The sequence below is a fragment of the Trachypithecus francoisi genome, unplaced genomic scaffold, assembly GCF_009764315.1.
Source record: "Trachypithecus francoisi isolate TF-2019V2 unplaced genomic scaffold, Tfra_2.0 Lachesis_group2, whole genome shotgun sequence".
NCBI lineage: Eukaryota > Metazoa > Chordata > Mammalia > Primates > Cercopithecidae > Trachypithecus > Trachypithecus francoisi.
In genome coordinates, this window is record NW_022681465.1 from 41,933,946 (window position 1) to 41,950,751 (window position 16,806).

The window sequence follows — 16,806 nt, forward strand, 5'->3', positions numbered from 1 at the left end:
TACTTTGCTGCAGCCTCCCCCGCCAGCAGGCACTTGCCTACAGCATCCCCCAGCTGACATGTACTCACCCACAGGCTCCTCCCACTATCCCACCAGCACATGAGTGTGGATAACCCACTGCCACACTGGTATGCATGCATGGGGGAACTCACCACTGCCTCACTGATATACACACGCCCACAGCCACCCTACCATTGTGCATGTGTGTGTGGTCCCCCAACTTCCCCACTGGTGTGCACACACCCATGCCCCCCAACCACTCTGTCAATATGCAGTTACCCTCAGCTGCCTCACTGGTGCACACTTGCCCACACCCCACTTCCCCACTAGAGCACTTTTGCTGGAAGCCCTCATTGGAGTGTTTTTGTCGGAAGACTGGGAGTACCTTGGCTCCTCTAGTGCAACAGGTGTTTGATCTTAAGGGACCACAGAACAAAGCCAGGGGCCTGGTCTCTGCCCTGCAGGGTTAGAGCACACAGCCCAGGAGTGCTGAGATAAGCCTTGGCCCCCTGGAGGCATCCAGAAATTAAGACAATCAACTAAACCCAACTTATACTACAGTAAGGGCACAAAAAATATAAAAGCAAAAAGCCCCATCTCAGGACATTCAAAAAGATCAAAGGAACATTAGCCTACACAAATGAGAAAGAACCAACACAAGAATTCTGGCAACTCTAAAAGCCAGAGTGTCTTCTTACCTCAAAATGATCATACTAGCTCCCCAGCAGTGGTTCTTAACCAGACTGAAATGGATGAAATGACAGATACCGAATTTAGAATCTGGATGGCAAGAAAGCTCAAAAAGATACAGGAGAAGTTTGAAACCCAATCTAAGGAAAACAGTAAAATGTTCCAAAAGTTGAAAGACAACATAGTCATTTTAAGAAAGAACCAAATTGAACTTCTGGAGGTGAAAAATTTACAACAGGAATTTCATAATACAATTGAAAGCATTGATAGCAGAATAGACTGAGCTGAGGAAAGAATCTCAGAGCTCAAAGACCACTCCTTTGTTGTTGTTGTTGTTGTTGTTGTTTACTGTAAGTTTCGGGATACATGTGCAGAACGTGCAGGTTTGTTATCTAGGTACATAGGTATACATGTGCCATGGTTTGCTGCACCTATAAACCTGTCATCTAGGTTTTCAGCCCCGTATGCATTAGGTATTTATCCTAATGCTCTCCCTCCTCTTGCCTCCCACCCCTGACAGGCCCCAGTGTGTGATGTTCCCCTCCCTGTGTCCATGTGTTCTCATTGTTCAACTCCCACTTATAAGTGAGAACATGCAGTGTTCAGTTTTCTGTTCCTGTGTTTGTTTGCTGAGGATGATGGAAGATCACTCCTTTGAATCAATGCAGGCAGACAAAAATAAGGTAGACAACAAATTTTTAAAAAAGAATTTTAAAATCTCTCTCTTTGCAGACAATATGATTCTACCCCTAGAAAACACCACAGTCTCTGCCCAAAGGCTCCTAGAACTGATAAACAACTTCAGTAAAGTTTCAGGATACAAAATCAAAGCTCAAAAATCACTAGCATTACTAAACACTAATAACATTCAAGCTGAGAGTCAAATCAAGAACACAATCCTATTCTGAGCAGGCACAAAGGGAATAAAATACCTAGGAATACAGGGAAGACAAAGATCTCTACAATAGAAATTACAAAACACTGCTGAAAGAAATTAGAGATGACACAAACCAATGGAAAAACATCCCATGCTCATTAATAGGAAGAATCAATATTATTAAAATGTCATACTGCCCAAAGTAATTTTCAGATTCAGTGTTCTTTCTATCAAACTACCAATGTCATTTTACACAAAAGTAGAAAAAAACTATTCTAAAATCCATATGGAACTGAACAGGAACCCAAATAGCCAAAGCAATCCTCAGCAAAAAGAACAAAGCCAGAGGCTTCACACTACCTGACTTCAGACTATACTACAATGCTATGGTAACCAAATAGCATGGTACTGATACAAAGACAGACACATAGACAATGGAACGGATTAGAGAATCCAGAAATAAAGCTTCACACCTACAACCATCTGATCTTTGACAAAGTCAGCAATAACAAGCAATAAGGAAAGAACTCATTCAGTAAGTGGTACTGGGATAACCGGCTAGCCATATGCAGAAGATTGAAACTGGATCCCTTCCTTTCCCTATGTACAAAAAAATTAACTCATGATGGATTAAAGACTTAAATGTAAGACCTAAAACTATCAAAACCCTAGAAGAAAATCTAGGAAATGCCATTCTGGACATTGACCTTGGCAACAATTTCATGATGAAGTCTCCAAAAGCAACTGCAACAAAACCACAAATAGAAAGTGGGACCTAATTAAACTAACAAGCTTCTGCACAACAAAAGAAACTATCAACAGAGTAAACAGACAACCTACAGAAGAGGAGAAAATATTTCCAAACTATGCATTGGGCAAAGGTCTCATATCCAGAATCTATAAGGAACTTAAATCAACAAACAAACAAACAAAACACACAAACAATGCCGTTAGAATATGTACAACGTTCATGAGCAGACACTTCTCAAAAGAAGACATATACATGGCCAAGAAGCATATGAAAAAAATGGTCAACATCACTAATCATTCAAGAAATGCAAATCAAAACCACAGTGAGATACCATCTCACACCAATCAGAATGGCTATTATTAAAAAGTCAAGAAACACCAGATGTTGACAAGGTTGTGGCAAAAGGGGAATGCTTATACACTGCTGGTGGGGATACAAATTAGTTCAGTCACTGTGGAAAACAGTTTGGAGATTTCTCAAAGAATATAAAACAGAACTACCATTGAACTTAGCAATCCCATTCCTGGGTACATACCCAGAGGAATATAAATCATTCTACCAAAAAGACACACACACTTGTATATTCATTGCCACACTATTCACAATAACAAAGACATGGAATCAGTCTACATGGCCATCAACAATGGATTGAGTGAAGAAAATGTGGTACATGTACACTATGGAATACTACATAGCTGTTAAAAAAATGAAATCATGCTCTTTGCAGCAACATGGATGGAGCTGGAGGCTATTATCCTAAGTAAATTAATGCAGGAACAGAAAACCAAATACTGCAAGTTCTAATTTATAAGTGAGAGCTTAACATTGAATACATGTGGAAACAAAGTTGGGAACAATAGACATTGGGGACTTCTTGAGGTGGGAGGGTGGGAGGAGGATAAGGGTCGAAAAACTACCTAACTGATACTATGCTCATTACCTGGGTGATAAAATAATCTGTACATCGAACCCCTATGATATGCAATTTACCCATTTAACAAACCTGCACATGTACCCTCTGGTCCTAAAATAAAGTTTTTTTAAAAAGTTTCATCAGTAGAAAATAAAGTAGAAATAAAGGAAAGTGGAACAGAAATTATAAGAAATATAACTATAAGTAAAAGAAGATTGTGATGATTTTAATATTTTGATATTGTATATTATTATACTTGATGACTTAGTTGGAATCCTCCAAAAGCTGACCTCAAGATGAGGATTAAATTGTAAAGTTATATGGGAAGTACAGGGACATTAGCAGGGGAGTAGAGCTGATACAGGAAAAACTATGTAGCCAGCAGTGTGCAAAATTCAGCCAGCTACCCAATGGGCAAGTGAAGCTTCATTCCTTAAGGAATGCCTTGGAAATAGTATAAAACACACCTCAGAATTAACCTGGCTAAGGAGTAAGGGAGCTGAGGTATATCCCCACAACCTTTCTTTTCAGTTAAGGGCTACCACAGTGGGATATTAAATCCCATGTACCCTGACACAGTAGATTCCAACAGCCTGGAAGTAACCCTCCTGCAGAGATGCAGGTGCTGGCCATTGGTGGTTGGGTTGCAGGGCACAGAAATGGTAAGGGGCACTGAGGGGTCATGAGCAGATTTCCAACAGCATCTGCCACTGTTGTCACTTAATGTATCCATGGGTAAAATTACTATCTAGTGAGGTAGTAATGCAGCCATATCCTGTTAAAGAAGAAAAAGTTTGAAGAAAAGAGCTAAGAATTATGACTTGGTAACTAAATGTTTCTTTCAAATCTTAATTTTATACAAATTTGTATTACATGTGACTATAACATATGTCCCTTTGTTGGTAATTCTCAAATGTTTCAAACTGGATAAAATTAAATTAAAAAAAAAAAAGGTTAAGAAGAGCTCTTGTCACTTTTCTTACCTAATCAGAGTTTCTGTAGTGAATTTAAAAAGAAGAAGAAGAAAAAAAAAATTGTTGTTACAAGTTTGGAGCCAGAGAGCATATGTTTAAAAGGAATCTCCTTTTTTTGTGTGTGTTTTTCCTTTTGTCCCAACAGGGAACCTAAACCTGTTTTAATTGCACAAGCACAGACAGAAAGTCATTTTGTATATGCCAAGTGTGGTACCTTCCTTTGTTTATTTGCTATTAAACTGTTTTTGAAGAAAAACAATTAATTTTTTAAAATTTGTGGCAATCATTAATTTTTTTGTGTTCTGTATTGATGGTATGAAATCATCAATTCAAAAATCTTTATTAGAATTTATTGGATTGGTTTATAGAAATCATTGATGTTATACTTAAGTATTTATTTATTTCTGCCTTATCTTGTTTGGAATAGGATTTGACTATAACCCAGATTCCTTCATAGGGAAAGAAATCAAACTCAAGAATTTGAAAAATTAGTTTAAAGGAATTGGATTCAGTCGGTCAGCACGGGGAATATAGAGATTGTTAATTTGTAGTCAGACAGAAGTGGGTAAGAATTTTATCTTCTCCGTTTTGCCTTGTGACCTTGAGTAAGTTACCTCATCTCTCTTAATCTCAGCACCATTATCTCTAATCTGGAGAATATTATGAAACCCCACAGAGTTATCATGAGGATTTGGTGAAAAGACGTATGGACAGTACCCCAGTGCCTGACATGCAGTGCAGTATATACTTAGCTAGAGTTAGCTTTAAGAAAAGGTGAATACATGGCAAAAAATACAAGACAGAAGTGATTAAACGCTACATTTTGCAGTGCAGACATTAAGTGCAAAGGAGGTGAGAGATAACTGCAAGCCAAAGTAATCAGAGATTTTGTGGAAATTTAATATGGGTCCAGAAATATGTGAAGGGTTTAGGTTAGAGGAATGATAAGATGTAATCTTGATAGGTAAAAGAAGCAGCAAGGATGAGTGAAGAACGGCAAAGCAGGAAAAGGTAAGGCCCATCAGATCCAGATTATCCCTCTGAGGCCTGGCGGTGCCCCTGACAGAGACAGAAGGGTGGCCAGTGGTTGGCTTGGAGGTGGAAAATTCACTCCACTTTGGATTTATAGAATTTGAAGTGACAAGAAGATGGCTAAGTGAATACACCTCACATAGCTGGAGAAGGGGGCAGGTATTCTGAAGAGACTACTATTTGGGGGTCACTGGCCTCATGGTGATAGTTAAACCCAGTGAGATCCCAATGAGAGAGAGGGAAGAAAGCATAACAAGGACTAAATTTACCGAGAATGCTATCCACTGTCATAGAGTGGAAGGCAGAGGGACTCAATCAGAAAAAAACCCACCAAGAGGGGTGGTCAGGATATGAGAAGAAAAGCAAGGAGAGTGGTGTGAAGGCCAATAAAAGAACGGCTTTCAGCATGAGGGGTTAGCAGGAGCCTGGGGAGGGCAGAGAGGAGACATTGTCTGCAAGCAGCTGCTTCCCCTCTTAGGAAAAATAAAACCAGGATCTCCAAAGCGAGCCCTGGAAGGAGAACCTTTGTCTAGGGAGGGAAACTGACCAGCTGTTCTCTCTTTATTATTTTGACCTTTACCTTGGGTTTGTTTGTGCAGGTGATCATGATTCTGCTCTTCCCTATCTCCTGCCTCCACATTCCCAGCCCTATCCCCAAATAATATGCTTTTGAGTGCTCTGGCTTCAACAGGACAAACAGCTATCCTTTATTCCCCTTTAGATCAATTGGGGCAGACTAAATCTTTAAGACACTTCACAAAGTGCTAGGAGATGACAAGAAAATAAACAGGAGGTGGTACAGAGCATGGACTCCAGAACTAGGCCACTTTGGTTTGAATCCAGTCTCTTCCATTTCCTAGCTTCATAACCTTTGCAAAGTACTCAATATCTCTGTGCCTCAGTTTTCTAATCTGAAGAATGAGAATCAATAACAATACATATTTCATAGGGTTGTTGTGAGATCCAAGTAGATTTAATAAACTTCTTAGATGAGTGCCTGACATATTTTAAGTGCAATGTAAGTATTTGCTATTAAATAAGCACAGAGTACAAAGAATTGAAAGAACAGGATACAGAATGGTTAAGAGAATAGATAGTAGAGCCAGACTGCCTGAGTTCAAATCTCCACACTGCCATTTGCTAGCTGTGTAACCTTGGCCAAATTACTTCACCCCTCTGGCCTCAGTTTCATCAGCTATAAAAGTTGGAAAATCATAGTAATTAATAAGTGTGAGGATTTAAAGGGTCAATACATATATTTAGTAAGTACTTAATAATTAACAGCCATTATTATTAGCTGTGTGACTTTTCAATGTGGCATTCTGATCACTAGAAGTCACAGATGCTGTTCCATTTTATACCTGATACAGAGGAAAAAGAGGCCTCCCTCGGGTCCTGGCAGGCCCTCATGGTAGGTGCAGCTTCATTCATGTGCTCACCTCTTCACAGTCATGTACAGGATGAAGGGACTGTCCTTTCTTTCACCTAGCTAAGCCGCTCAGATTTCCTTTTTGAGACCTACCCTTTTCTATGATAACTGTATGTGAACCTCTCAAATCAACGAGGGGGAGCTTTCTTGTATTATAGAAACCATTTTAATATAATCAACCGAGGCTAACATTCATGTAACGTAATTTGATCACAGCAAAAATGAAGATAATATAGTAATTGGGGAGAGGAGGTGAGAAAGGAACTGCATTCTGGAAATGTATGTGTTATAGCTCTAAAAATCCCTTCTCTAAAAGCAGAGAAAGCTGACTCCACATGTAAAAAGGTAAGGTTTCTGTGGCAAAGAGCCAGGGGTTTCCTGAGTCAGGGAGAGTGTACCTGAGGGGAAGGAAATAACCACTGTGGCTAGATTCTATATGCAATTGCGTTTGTCCAGAGCTATCATTTCTTCACTAATGTCTACAGGGTGGATGGCAGGTAGTACTGGCCTGACTTAGCCTGTGACCAGACAAACATTCAGCCACTGGCACAGGCAAGGGTAGTTAAAAAAAAAAAAAATGTATTGTTAAGTAGATAAAGAACTACCCTTATATCCCAATCATTTGGGTGCTTCAGCTTCCAGATGCCTTGCAATCAGCAGAATCCATATAAAAAGATACTTTAAATAGTGATTTCCTCAAAATAACAATCTATAAAACACACATAGTATATTTCTTTTTACCATAAAAGAAAATTAGATTATCAGAAATAGAGGTTATAAATCATATATAATATGTCTGAACTTTTTATGTACCATAATAACTAATCACTTGGCTATCAGGGCACTGGGGAAATTACAATAAATTATATTTTGTGGGATATGCACTACATGAATGAAGCCAAGAATATTATACAAGTGACCTTCACCTTGTGTGATGTCATAGAAAAAAATGATGCTACCCTAATAACTTCATAGGGTTAATTAGTTTTGGAAAACACACAAGAGGCAGCGATGTCACAGAGCTTTTTTATTTTCTTTCCCGTGGGAAGTTGGGCTAATAAAAATGAAAAACATTTCAAGTAGCTAAGTAAGAAAGAAGAGTTGCATAGAGTTAGAACGCCTAGTTCTCTTTCTCTGTAAGCTGCAAATCTTATTCTTTTTTTGTGCATCTTTTCCCATTGACTTGGGAATCTTTGAAATAGCCATTGTTTCTAAAACCTGCTCTGACGATGGATTTTTTAATTCACTGATGAACATGAATCCATTTAATCAGATAGGGAACTCTGCAGATAGGGAGACATTTATCTGTATAAAATATGGAGCTTTGTTTGGTCTCTCCACTTGGATCCCCAGTGGGGGTGGAGGTAAAGTTTCCACAGTCATGCTGCTTTCAGATGAATAGGTTTGCTGGTGTCAAAGACAGGCTGCAGCACTCCGCTGGCATCTGGGGTACAGAAGGCTAATTCTTCTGAATAGAGCCATTGATTATTACATTTTGGAGAAACTTAATCATAGAGTAATTAGGCTTTAATTCTTACAAAAACTTACAATTAATTGGATCTTTTATACAACTTTTTTTGTTTGATTTAAAGTACCATGTAGGTTAGTTATAGAAAACTTAATTTAAATATGGATTTGATTAGAATTGTTTTATGATTTTAATGAATCCTAAAAGTCTTTTGATGAGCAGCCTGTATAATTATGGCATTTAAAATGATTGGGTAAATGCATACTATTATAATTTACCTTTCAGGAAACTGAAACTGTATTTTTATGGAGACTATTTTCTGCATGATGAATTGTTTCATTTTGTGTTCAGTTTTTGTGAGTATGGGTGCTTAGTCCTGCCCCTAATCACCCAAATGTTTTCTTTCTAGAATGAAATTAAACATTCATGGAATCAAAAGCATCAGGATGTAGCCAAATACTACAGTTAAATTTAATCACAGAAATATTTTTGTTTTTATTATAAATGAGAATGAATCACTGCTAAAACTTTTAGCTGGTGATACAGTTTTCCTATATGAGGTACAAACAAGTTACCTGGTGACAAAGTCTTTTTCTATAGAAAAAATACGTGATTTTAAGCAAATGATTTGAATTCATTTAATTGAATTTAATATTGAGTTGTCAACTTTTTAATATAATGTCAAAGCAAAAATGAGTAGTTTCAATAAACATGAAAAATTTAAAAATCAGAAAAGAAAGAAGAACAGTAGATAATATCTCCTCTTTGAACGATCCCATTCCTACCCATACTAACTCAGATGTCTAGCATTTGGTGTTTTTCTGCTGATTTTTTTAAAAGGGTTCATTAAGTAATATTAAGACACATGTTTTTATTTGCCATTTTTAATGATACTATTATCATTAAATGTTCTATCCTTCACTTTTCAGTTTAGGTTCAATTATTTACATGTTCCTAGAAAACAGTCAATTCAATTCACCATATCAGAAGGGTGTAGGAGAAAAAAAATGTAGTCATTGCAATAGATGTAGAAAAATATTTGACAAAACCATTCCATAATAAAAACTCTCAGTAAACTAGGAACAAAGGAGAACATACCAACTTGATTAGGGGCACCTATGAAAGACCTACAGCTAATACCATACTCAAAGATCAGTAAAAAGGCAAGGATTGTCTTCTCCCAAGTTCTTTTAAACATTGTATTAGATATTTTGGCCAGTGCAATAAGACAAGCAAAAGAAAGAGAAGGCATGCAAATGAGAAAGGGAGAAGTAAAGATGTCCTTCTTTGCAAATGACGTGATCAGGTAGGTAGAAAATCCTAAGGAATCCACAAAAAGGCTATTAAATCTAATGAATAAATTTAGCAAGATTGCAGGATACAAAGTCAATATAAAAACTGGTATTTCTATGTTAGCAAAAAAAAAGTTAATAATAAAAATTTTTAAACTTCAATTTAAAATAGCATATACGGTGAAACCCTGTCTCTACTAAAAAAAAATACAAAAACTAGCCGGGCGAGGTGGCGGGCGCCTGTAGTCCCAGCTACTCGGGAGGCTGAGGCAGGAGAATGGCGTAAACCTGGGAGACGGAGCTTGCAGTGAGCTGAGATCCGGCCACTGCACTCCAGTCCGGGCGACAGAGCGAGACTCCGCCTCAAAATAAAATAAAATAAAATAAAATAAAATAAAATAGCATAAACATATTCAAGAATAAAAATAACAAGATATGCAAGATATGAACACTTAAATCTATATAACATTGCCAAAGGAAAGTAAAATATTGCAAAAAAAGAAAAATGTAAAGTAAGTAAATAAATGGGGGAATAAATTCATGTTAATGAATTGAAGATTTAATATTTTTAGACTACAATCTTCCCCAAATTGATCTATAAATTCCATACAATCCCAATTAAAATTCAAACAAGATTATTTGACAAGATAATTTTTAAATTTATATTAAAAAGTAAAGGATTCAGAACAACCAAAACAATTTTGAATAGGGAGGATGAATTCGGAGGGGTTACATTACCTGATTTAAAGACTTACTATAAAGCTACCTTAATCAAGACAGTGTAGAACTGACTAAAGAATGGGCATTTTTCAAAGAAAAATGAATCTTAATAAAGAGTCTAGAAATAGATCCATGCTTATATGGTCAATTCATTTTTGACAAAAGCACTAAGTTATTTCAATGGAGGAAAAAAACAGTCTTTTCAATAAGTGATACTGGAACAAATGGATATTTACATAAGGAAACATATGAGCTTTTATCCTTATTTCACAGCTTTTCACAAAGATTAACTTAAAATGAATCTTAGACATAAATATGAAGACCTGAACTACTAAACTTCTCAAGAAAACATAGGAAAGAAAATCTTTATGATACTAGGTTAGGCAAAGATTTCTTAAACTTGACACAAAAGACAAAAACTATAAAAAGAGAAATCAAGTTAAAATGGACTCTCGCTAAGATTAAAAACTTTTTTCTTCCAAAAGACATACTTAAGAAAACAAATAGCCATGTCAAGACTAGAAGGAATTTTTTATAGAAGATTCCTGACAAAAGGCTTGAATCCAGCATGTATAAAGAACTCTTACAATTCAATAAGAAAACTCAATTTCATAAATAGGGATATACTTAAGCACACACTTTTCAAAAGATAATACACAAATAGTCAATTAGCACAGGTAAAGATATCCAACATTGATAGTTATCTCAGGGAAATGTAAATTACTACCAAAGTAAGGTACTACTACATACCTACTGTAGAATGGCTAAAAGTTAAAAGAGTGGCAATAATAAGTGTTGACAAAGATGTAAAGTAATTGAAACATTCATACAGTGTTGGTGGGAATGAAAAATGGAATAGCCACTTTAGAAATCAATCTGACAGTACATTATGAAGAGTTAAATACATATTTTCCGTAGAACACAGCAATTCCCCTCCCAGGTATTTTAGTCAAGTAAAAATACATGTCCATGCAAAGATGAGGTTGCAAATATTTATAGCAGGATTATACATAACAACCAAAGTGGGAAGCAACCCAAATGTCCATCAACTGTTGAATGAATAAACAGTTGTGGTATATCTCTACTATCAAATATTATTCAATAATAAAAATAATAAAATATGAATAACTGAAAAATACGAATGAATCTCAAAAACATGCTAAGTGAAAGGACCAAAGACAAAAGACTATGTACTATATGATCCCATTAATATAAAATTCTAGAAAAAGTAAAACTATAATGACAGAAAGTATAGCCAGAACTGGGGAACATTACTGAGCGCAAAGAGGTATAAGAAAACTTATTTTTACTAACAGGTATTAAAGAGCTGTCAGTATGGCAGAAGAAAAGAGCTTTCACACAATTAAATATGAAGTCTTCATCAAATAGAAAGGTCCAAATACTTACAAATTACAATAAATGCCTCAAAGTATCAACACTTTATAAAATGTGTTACAGTGTGCTGTCTTATTTTCTGGTGCACTGTCTTAATTCAGACCATTGTAACAGAACACCATAGACTGGGTAGCTCAAACAACAAACACTTATTTCTCAGTCTGGAAGCTGGGAGTCACAGTCAGGGTGGTAGCCTGGTCAGGTTCTGGGGAGGGTCCTCTTCTGGGTTGAAGACAGCCAGCTTCTCTTTGTGACCTCCTCCCATGGTAGAAAGATGATGAGAAATCTCTCTGGGGTCCCTTTTATAAGGGCACTAATCAAATGCATGAGTGCAATACTTTTGTGACCTAATCGTCTTTGAAAGTTCCCACCTTCTAATACCATCACACTGGCTGTCAGGATTTCAATGTATGAATTTTGGAGGAATACAAACATCCGGTCCATTGCATGTACATTGTGCTCCATTTGGTTTCTTTGACAATTGAGGCTGTTGTGTTAACTTAGAGTTACCATCATTACGGAAGTTTAATCATTGCTGACAAAATTATCAGTACAGAATTTGAGGGAGTTTAGGACTTGGAATTTGCTTTTTAAAAAATAACTCCCAGCCGGGCGCGGTGGCTCACGCCTGTAATCCCAGCACTTTGGGAGGCTGAGGCAGGCAGATCGCGAGGTCAGGAGATCAAGACCATCCTGGCTAACACGGTGAAACCCTGTCTCTACTAAACATACAAAAATTAGCCAGACGTGGTGGTGGGCGCCTGTAGTCCGAGCTACTGGGGAGGCTGAGGCGGGAGAATGGTGTGAACCCGGGAGGCGGAGCTTGCAGTGAGCCTAGATCGCCCCACTGCATTCCAGCCTGGGTGACAGAAAGAGACTCTTGTCTCAAAACAAACAAACAAACAAACAAACAAGACAAAAAACAAACAAACAAACAAAAAAACCTCTTTTCTCTTTCTCTCAGATTTCTGTTTTTCATCTTTTTTTCCTTCCTTCCAATGAACTCCTGCTTCCACCATCCCTATTTTTACAACAGTTCTGCCTGTCTGAATCTGAACTGACTAAAAATGCCAGTTTTCTGTCATTTGTCTTCAAGCTGTCTAATCAGAATTTTCAGATTTACCTTTTCTTCTTCCTACTCAACAAATCCCTAGCCCCCAGCCCCAGTCTTAGTCCTTATTATGTGCCTGCATGGATTATTTTAGCAGCGTCCTTGTTCCCAGTCTCTCCCAATTCCGATCCACCTTTGCATTGTATTTCAGTGTCAAACTTGTTTTATTCACCATCAATTTCAGGAGTTCATTCTTCGGCTGAAGAACTTGGAGTAATTTTCTATTATATGATCCATCAAGTCTGAACTATTCCCAGTAAGCTTCTAAGTCTGTCTGCAAATGGCTCTACTATATGACTTCTGATCGCTTTGTTGTTCTATACACACTGGCCCTTCTCTGCCTCTGGAACATATGTGCCCACCCTCATGTCTTCCCTTGGGTTTTGGTCATCTTTTCTCTACCCAAACTGAAGGCATCCTTCAAGTCCTACTTGCCTCACAAAACCCTCTCTGGCAGCTCCTGCTCTTATCAAACTATGTCCTTTCTCAGTTTCTAATGAATGGAGAATGCTTTGCTCTGAGTAGCTCCTTCTTGTGTACACATGTTTGGTCTATCTCTGAGCAGGATTATGTGCTTCCTAAAGGCAGAGACCAGATCTTATATTGGATTTGTTTACTCAAAATGTCAAATACAACACAAGACACAAAGTACATAATATTACTAACTTTGCCATATACTTTTCACCATATATTTGCTCATTTACTTTACATCATAAATAACCTAAACACCTACAAATTGACTTATTTATTATCACATATCCCTTGCTTATGTCATTTGTTGTCCTACAAATCTCTTTTTATCTATTTACTTCTTCCAAATGGAAATATTATTTACTGCTTTAGAAAGGTCAGTAAATATTGGCATTTGTACACCAATAATCAAAATCATCTATGCTATACTATATAAATTTATGATCAATCCTAACCATTAAAGATTATGTGGAATTTTTTAAAAATTAAAAATAATCTGAACTTATATGCAAATAAAATACTCACAATTCCTTAATTACAATTCTGAAATACATAAAACTCTTAAATTAAAAGTCTTTTTTTATAAGTTGATAGTCTTAATTTATTCCACTTGAAATGAATATTTATATGCAAATATATTAATGTGTTTGGTTGTATATTACTACCCTATACTCTGTTGGGAAGGTTACTTAATAAACAGAAAATGCATTGTATTACCTTTCCAAAGTCTGAGTTTTGAAAATGACCTCAGTGGTTTCAGGTAAGGGAATTGTGTAATACATGTGTATAGTGCTGTGCAGATCTTTGCTTAATCATCTCAGTTAATGCTCCAAATAATGTTATGGTAGCTATTATTAATATTTCCATTTTCTATACTAGAAAACTAAGATGCAAAGAAATTATGTAACTTGCTAGTAAATGATACAACTGAAGCTCATATTTTCTAATTTTAAATTCTATGCCCTTTTTTCCGTGCCAATATCTTGAACAGATGGTTTTGAATCTCTGCTCTTTAAGAATCACAATAAACTGGAACTAGGAATTTTTATATATCCTGACCTATCTATGTGTATCCAGAACATATACTCCATACATTATGAACTGGCAAGCCTACTGTGGTGAACAGAGAGCTTGCCAAATATTAACTGCTGAAATAAGACCAGAGCACAGGAGTGATTCTTCCAGGGTCTTAGAATTTGAGAAAAACTTAAAATAAGGGAAGGTTGGCATTTAATTCAATAGCTACAGGTAAAACCTGTAGTGGGTATCTAAAAACAAGTGGGATGAATAGAAATGTTTAATATGTGGCTTCATTAAGTCAAAGAAGCACTTAAATCAATGCAAATATCTCTCAACCAAACTCCATATTCTTTTGATATGCAGGCATCAATAATCTTCAGCATCCTCAAGGCTCTATGTAGTTAATTACAGTATGTCCTCAGCCCTAGAAGTATATGACATATAATTTGAAGTGTGTCATAAAGATGCCTAGTGCAGTAGATTGTTATAGTGACGACCTTCCAACAAATTACAAGTCCCAGGATCCCATACTGACTCTGGGCTTGGTCTTGTGACTTGCTTTGGCCAAGAGAGATCAGCAAACATCATGAGAGTAGAAACTGGTGCATTGGGGCTACCCTTTAGAAAATCACCATGCTGTGAAGAAGACTGACATGAAAGACAATACCCACAGAGAACCCCAGGCTGATTAGATGAGCTATCAGCTCGGTAAGTCTATGCAAGACAAGTAGAGCTTCCCAGAGAATTGTGAGAAATAGTTGATTGTATTGTTTTAATTCACTAAGTTTTGGGGTGGCTTGTTATACAATAGATAACTGGATACACCCAGTTGCCAGTTTTTCATAATGGGAAATGACTTCAGCCTGAGTTGTGGATTCTTCATTGACAAAGTACAGAAGGTACAAACTTGAGATGAAATGATGAATTTAAATAGCTATCAAAGACTGAGTTTCCTCTGGCCTTTGCATTTAAACTCTAAAATTTTTTAAAGACTCGGTGTGTATATATGTGTATATATAAATATATGCATTTTCATAAGTTTAGTCTTCTTTAAAATAATTTACATGATAATAGCACAAAACCTATGCATAAGTTTCTTAAATATTTGCATCTATAAGGAATAGGAGGTTTTGTTGAATATAGATAATATACAGTCTATGCCTTCCTTTTAGCCTAAGAACAAAGAGGAGATAAAATATTCTAATATAAAAAGTATGAGGTCTGTGTTTGTGTGAATGATAAATGTATTTAAAAGCAGAAGAGAAACCATAAATGGACAGCAAGTAGGTTGGCCTTTTCAGAGTGAGAATGTATCTATGAAAATGGCAAAAGAACTGCTTGAGTCTTAAGAGCCCTTACATTCCATGTAAAATGTAAAAATGGGGATAATATTTACACTGAATAGTTGTTTCAGAAATAAATGAGATAATAAATATGGAAGGGAAAATATAACACCTGATGGATAGTCATATTTCTTTCTCGCATGCTACCTCACTTCCTTTCATCCTTAACATCTCTAGGAAAATGGTTTCTCTACTCGCAATACTTACAATACTAAATGTTTGGGTTCTCCACAGCATGCAGTTCTCCAGTTCTCTGCAGACACCAACTGCATGTCCTACAATTAAATTTAACTCTGGTACCAGCTACCTGGAGTTAGTGCAGACCCCCCAGGTTAAAGGCTCAGTCCTACAAGATTGCCCCTCATTTCAGATGCCAATCACAAATGGTGGGTCTCCAAGTTAACCACGTTTCTGACTTGGCTACAAATCTGGGGTCCCCACAACTCCTTCAGGTTTGATAATTTGCTATACTGGCTCATAAAACTCAGGGAAACACTTAAGTTTATTGTTTATTATAAAGGATATTATAAAGGATAGAAATGAACAGCCAGATGAAGAGGTACATAGGCTGAGGTCCAGAATGGTCCTGCCTGAGCACAAAAGCTTCTGTAGAGTTGAGATGTGCCAACCTCCTGGCATGTGGATGTGTTCACTAACCCAGAACTTCCCATACCCTGTCATTTAGGATTTTTATAGAGGTTTCATCACATAAGCATGATTGATTAAATCATTGGCCGTTGGCTCCATTTCCAGCCCTTTTCTCCTAGGAGGTCAAGGGATTGGGCTGAAAGTCTCAACCCTCTAACCATGACTTGGTCTTTCTGAGAACCAGCCCCATCCTAAAGCTACTCAGGAACCCCAGCCAGCAGTCATCTAATTAGCATATAAAATGACACTCTTATCACTGGGTCTTAGAAGCTCTTTTTTCAGGAACCAGAGACTAAGACCAAAACAAAAGATTTACAGCAAAACATGCTCCTGTTATCCCTATCACATAGGAAATTACAAGGGTTTTAGGAGCTCTGTGTCAGGAACTGGGGCACAGACCAAATATACATCTCTTCTTATGTCACAAAATTCATAACACTTTCCAAAGGATTCATCTCCGGCTGTACAGAATTTTGTGGTAGTTTGACCTTGAATCAGAAAGAAACACAAACAAAACCCACAAACTCTCTTCCTTGCTCTTCTGTGCTAAGATATACACAACAACTTGGGACAGAACAGGCTGGGAAGTGAGGTACAAGAAAAACCATAATTATCAATAAACTGTTCCCTACCTTACTAGAGATACCACTGTGCAAACTGCCTATCTATTCA

The 16,806-nt window shown here is 36.9% G+C and overlaps 1 protein-coding gene across 1 annotated transcript in view; it reads left to right on the forward strand.

The window, feature by feature from the left end:
- KIAA0825 (KIAA0825 ortholog) overlaps positions 1 to 16,806 on the forward strand; it is a 438,259-nt gene that overhangs the window by 385,217 nt on the left and 36,236 nt on the right. The window lies entirely within an intron of this gene.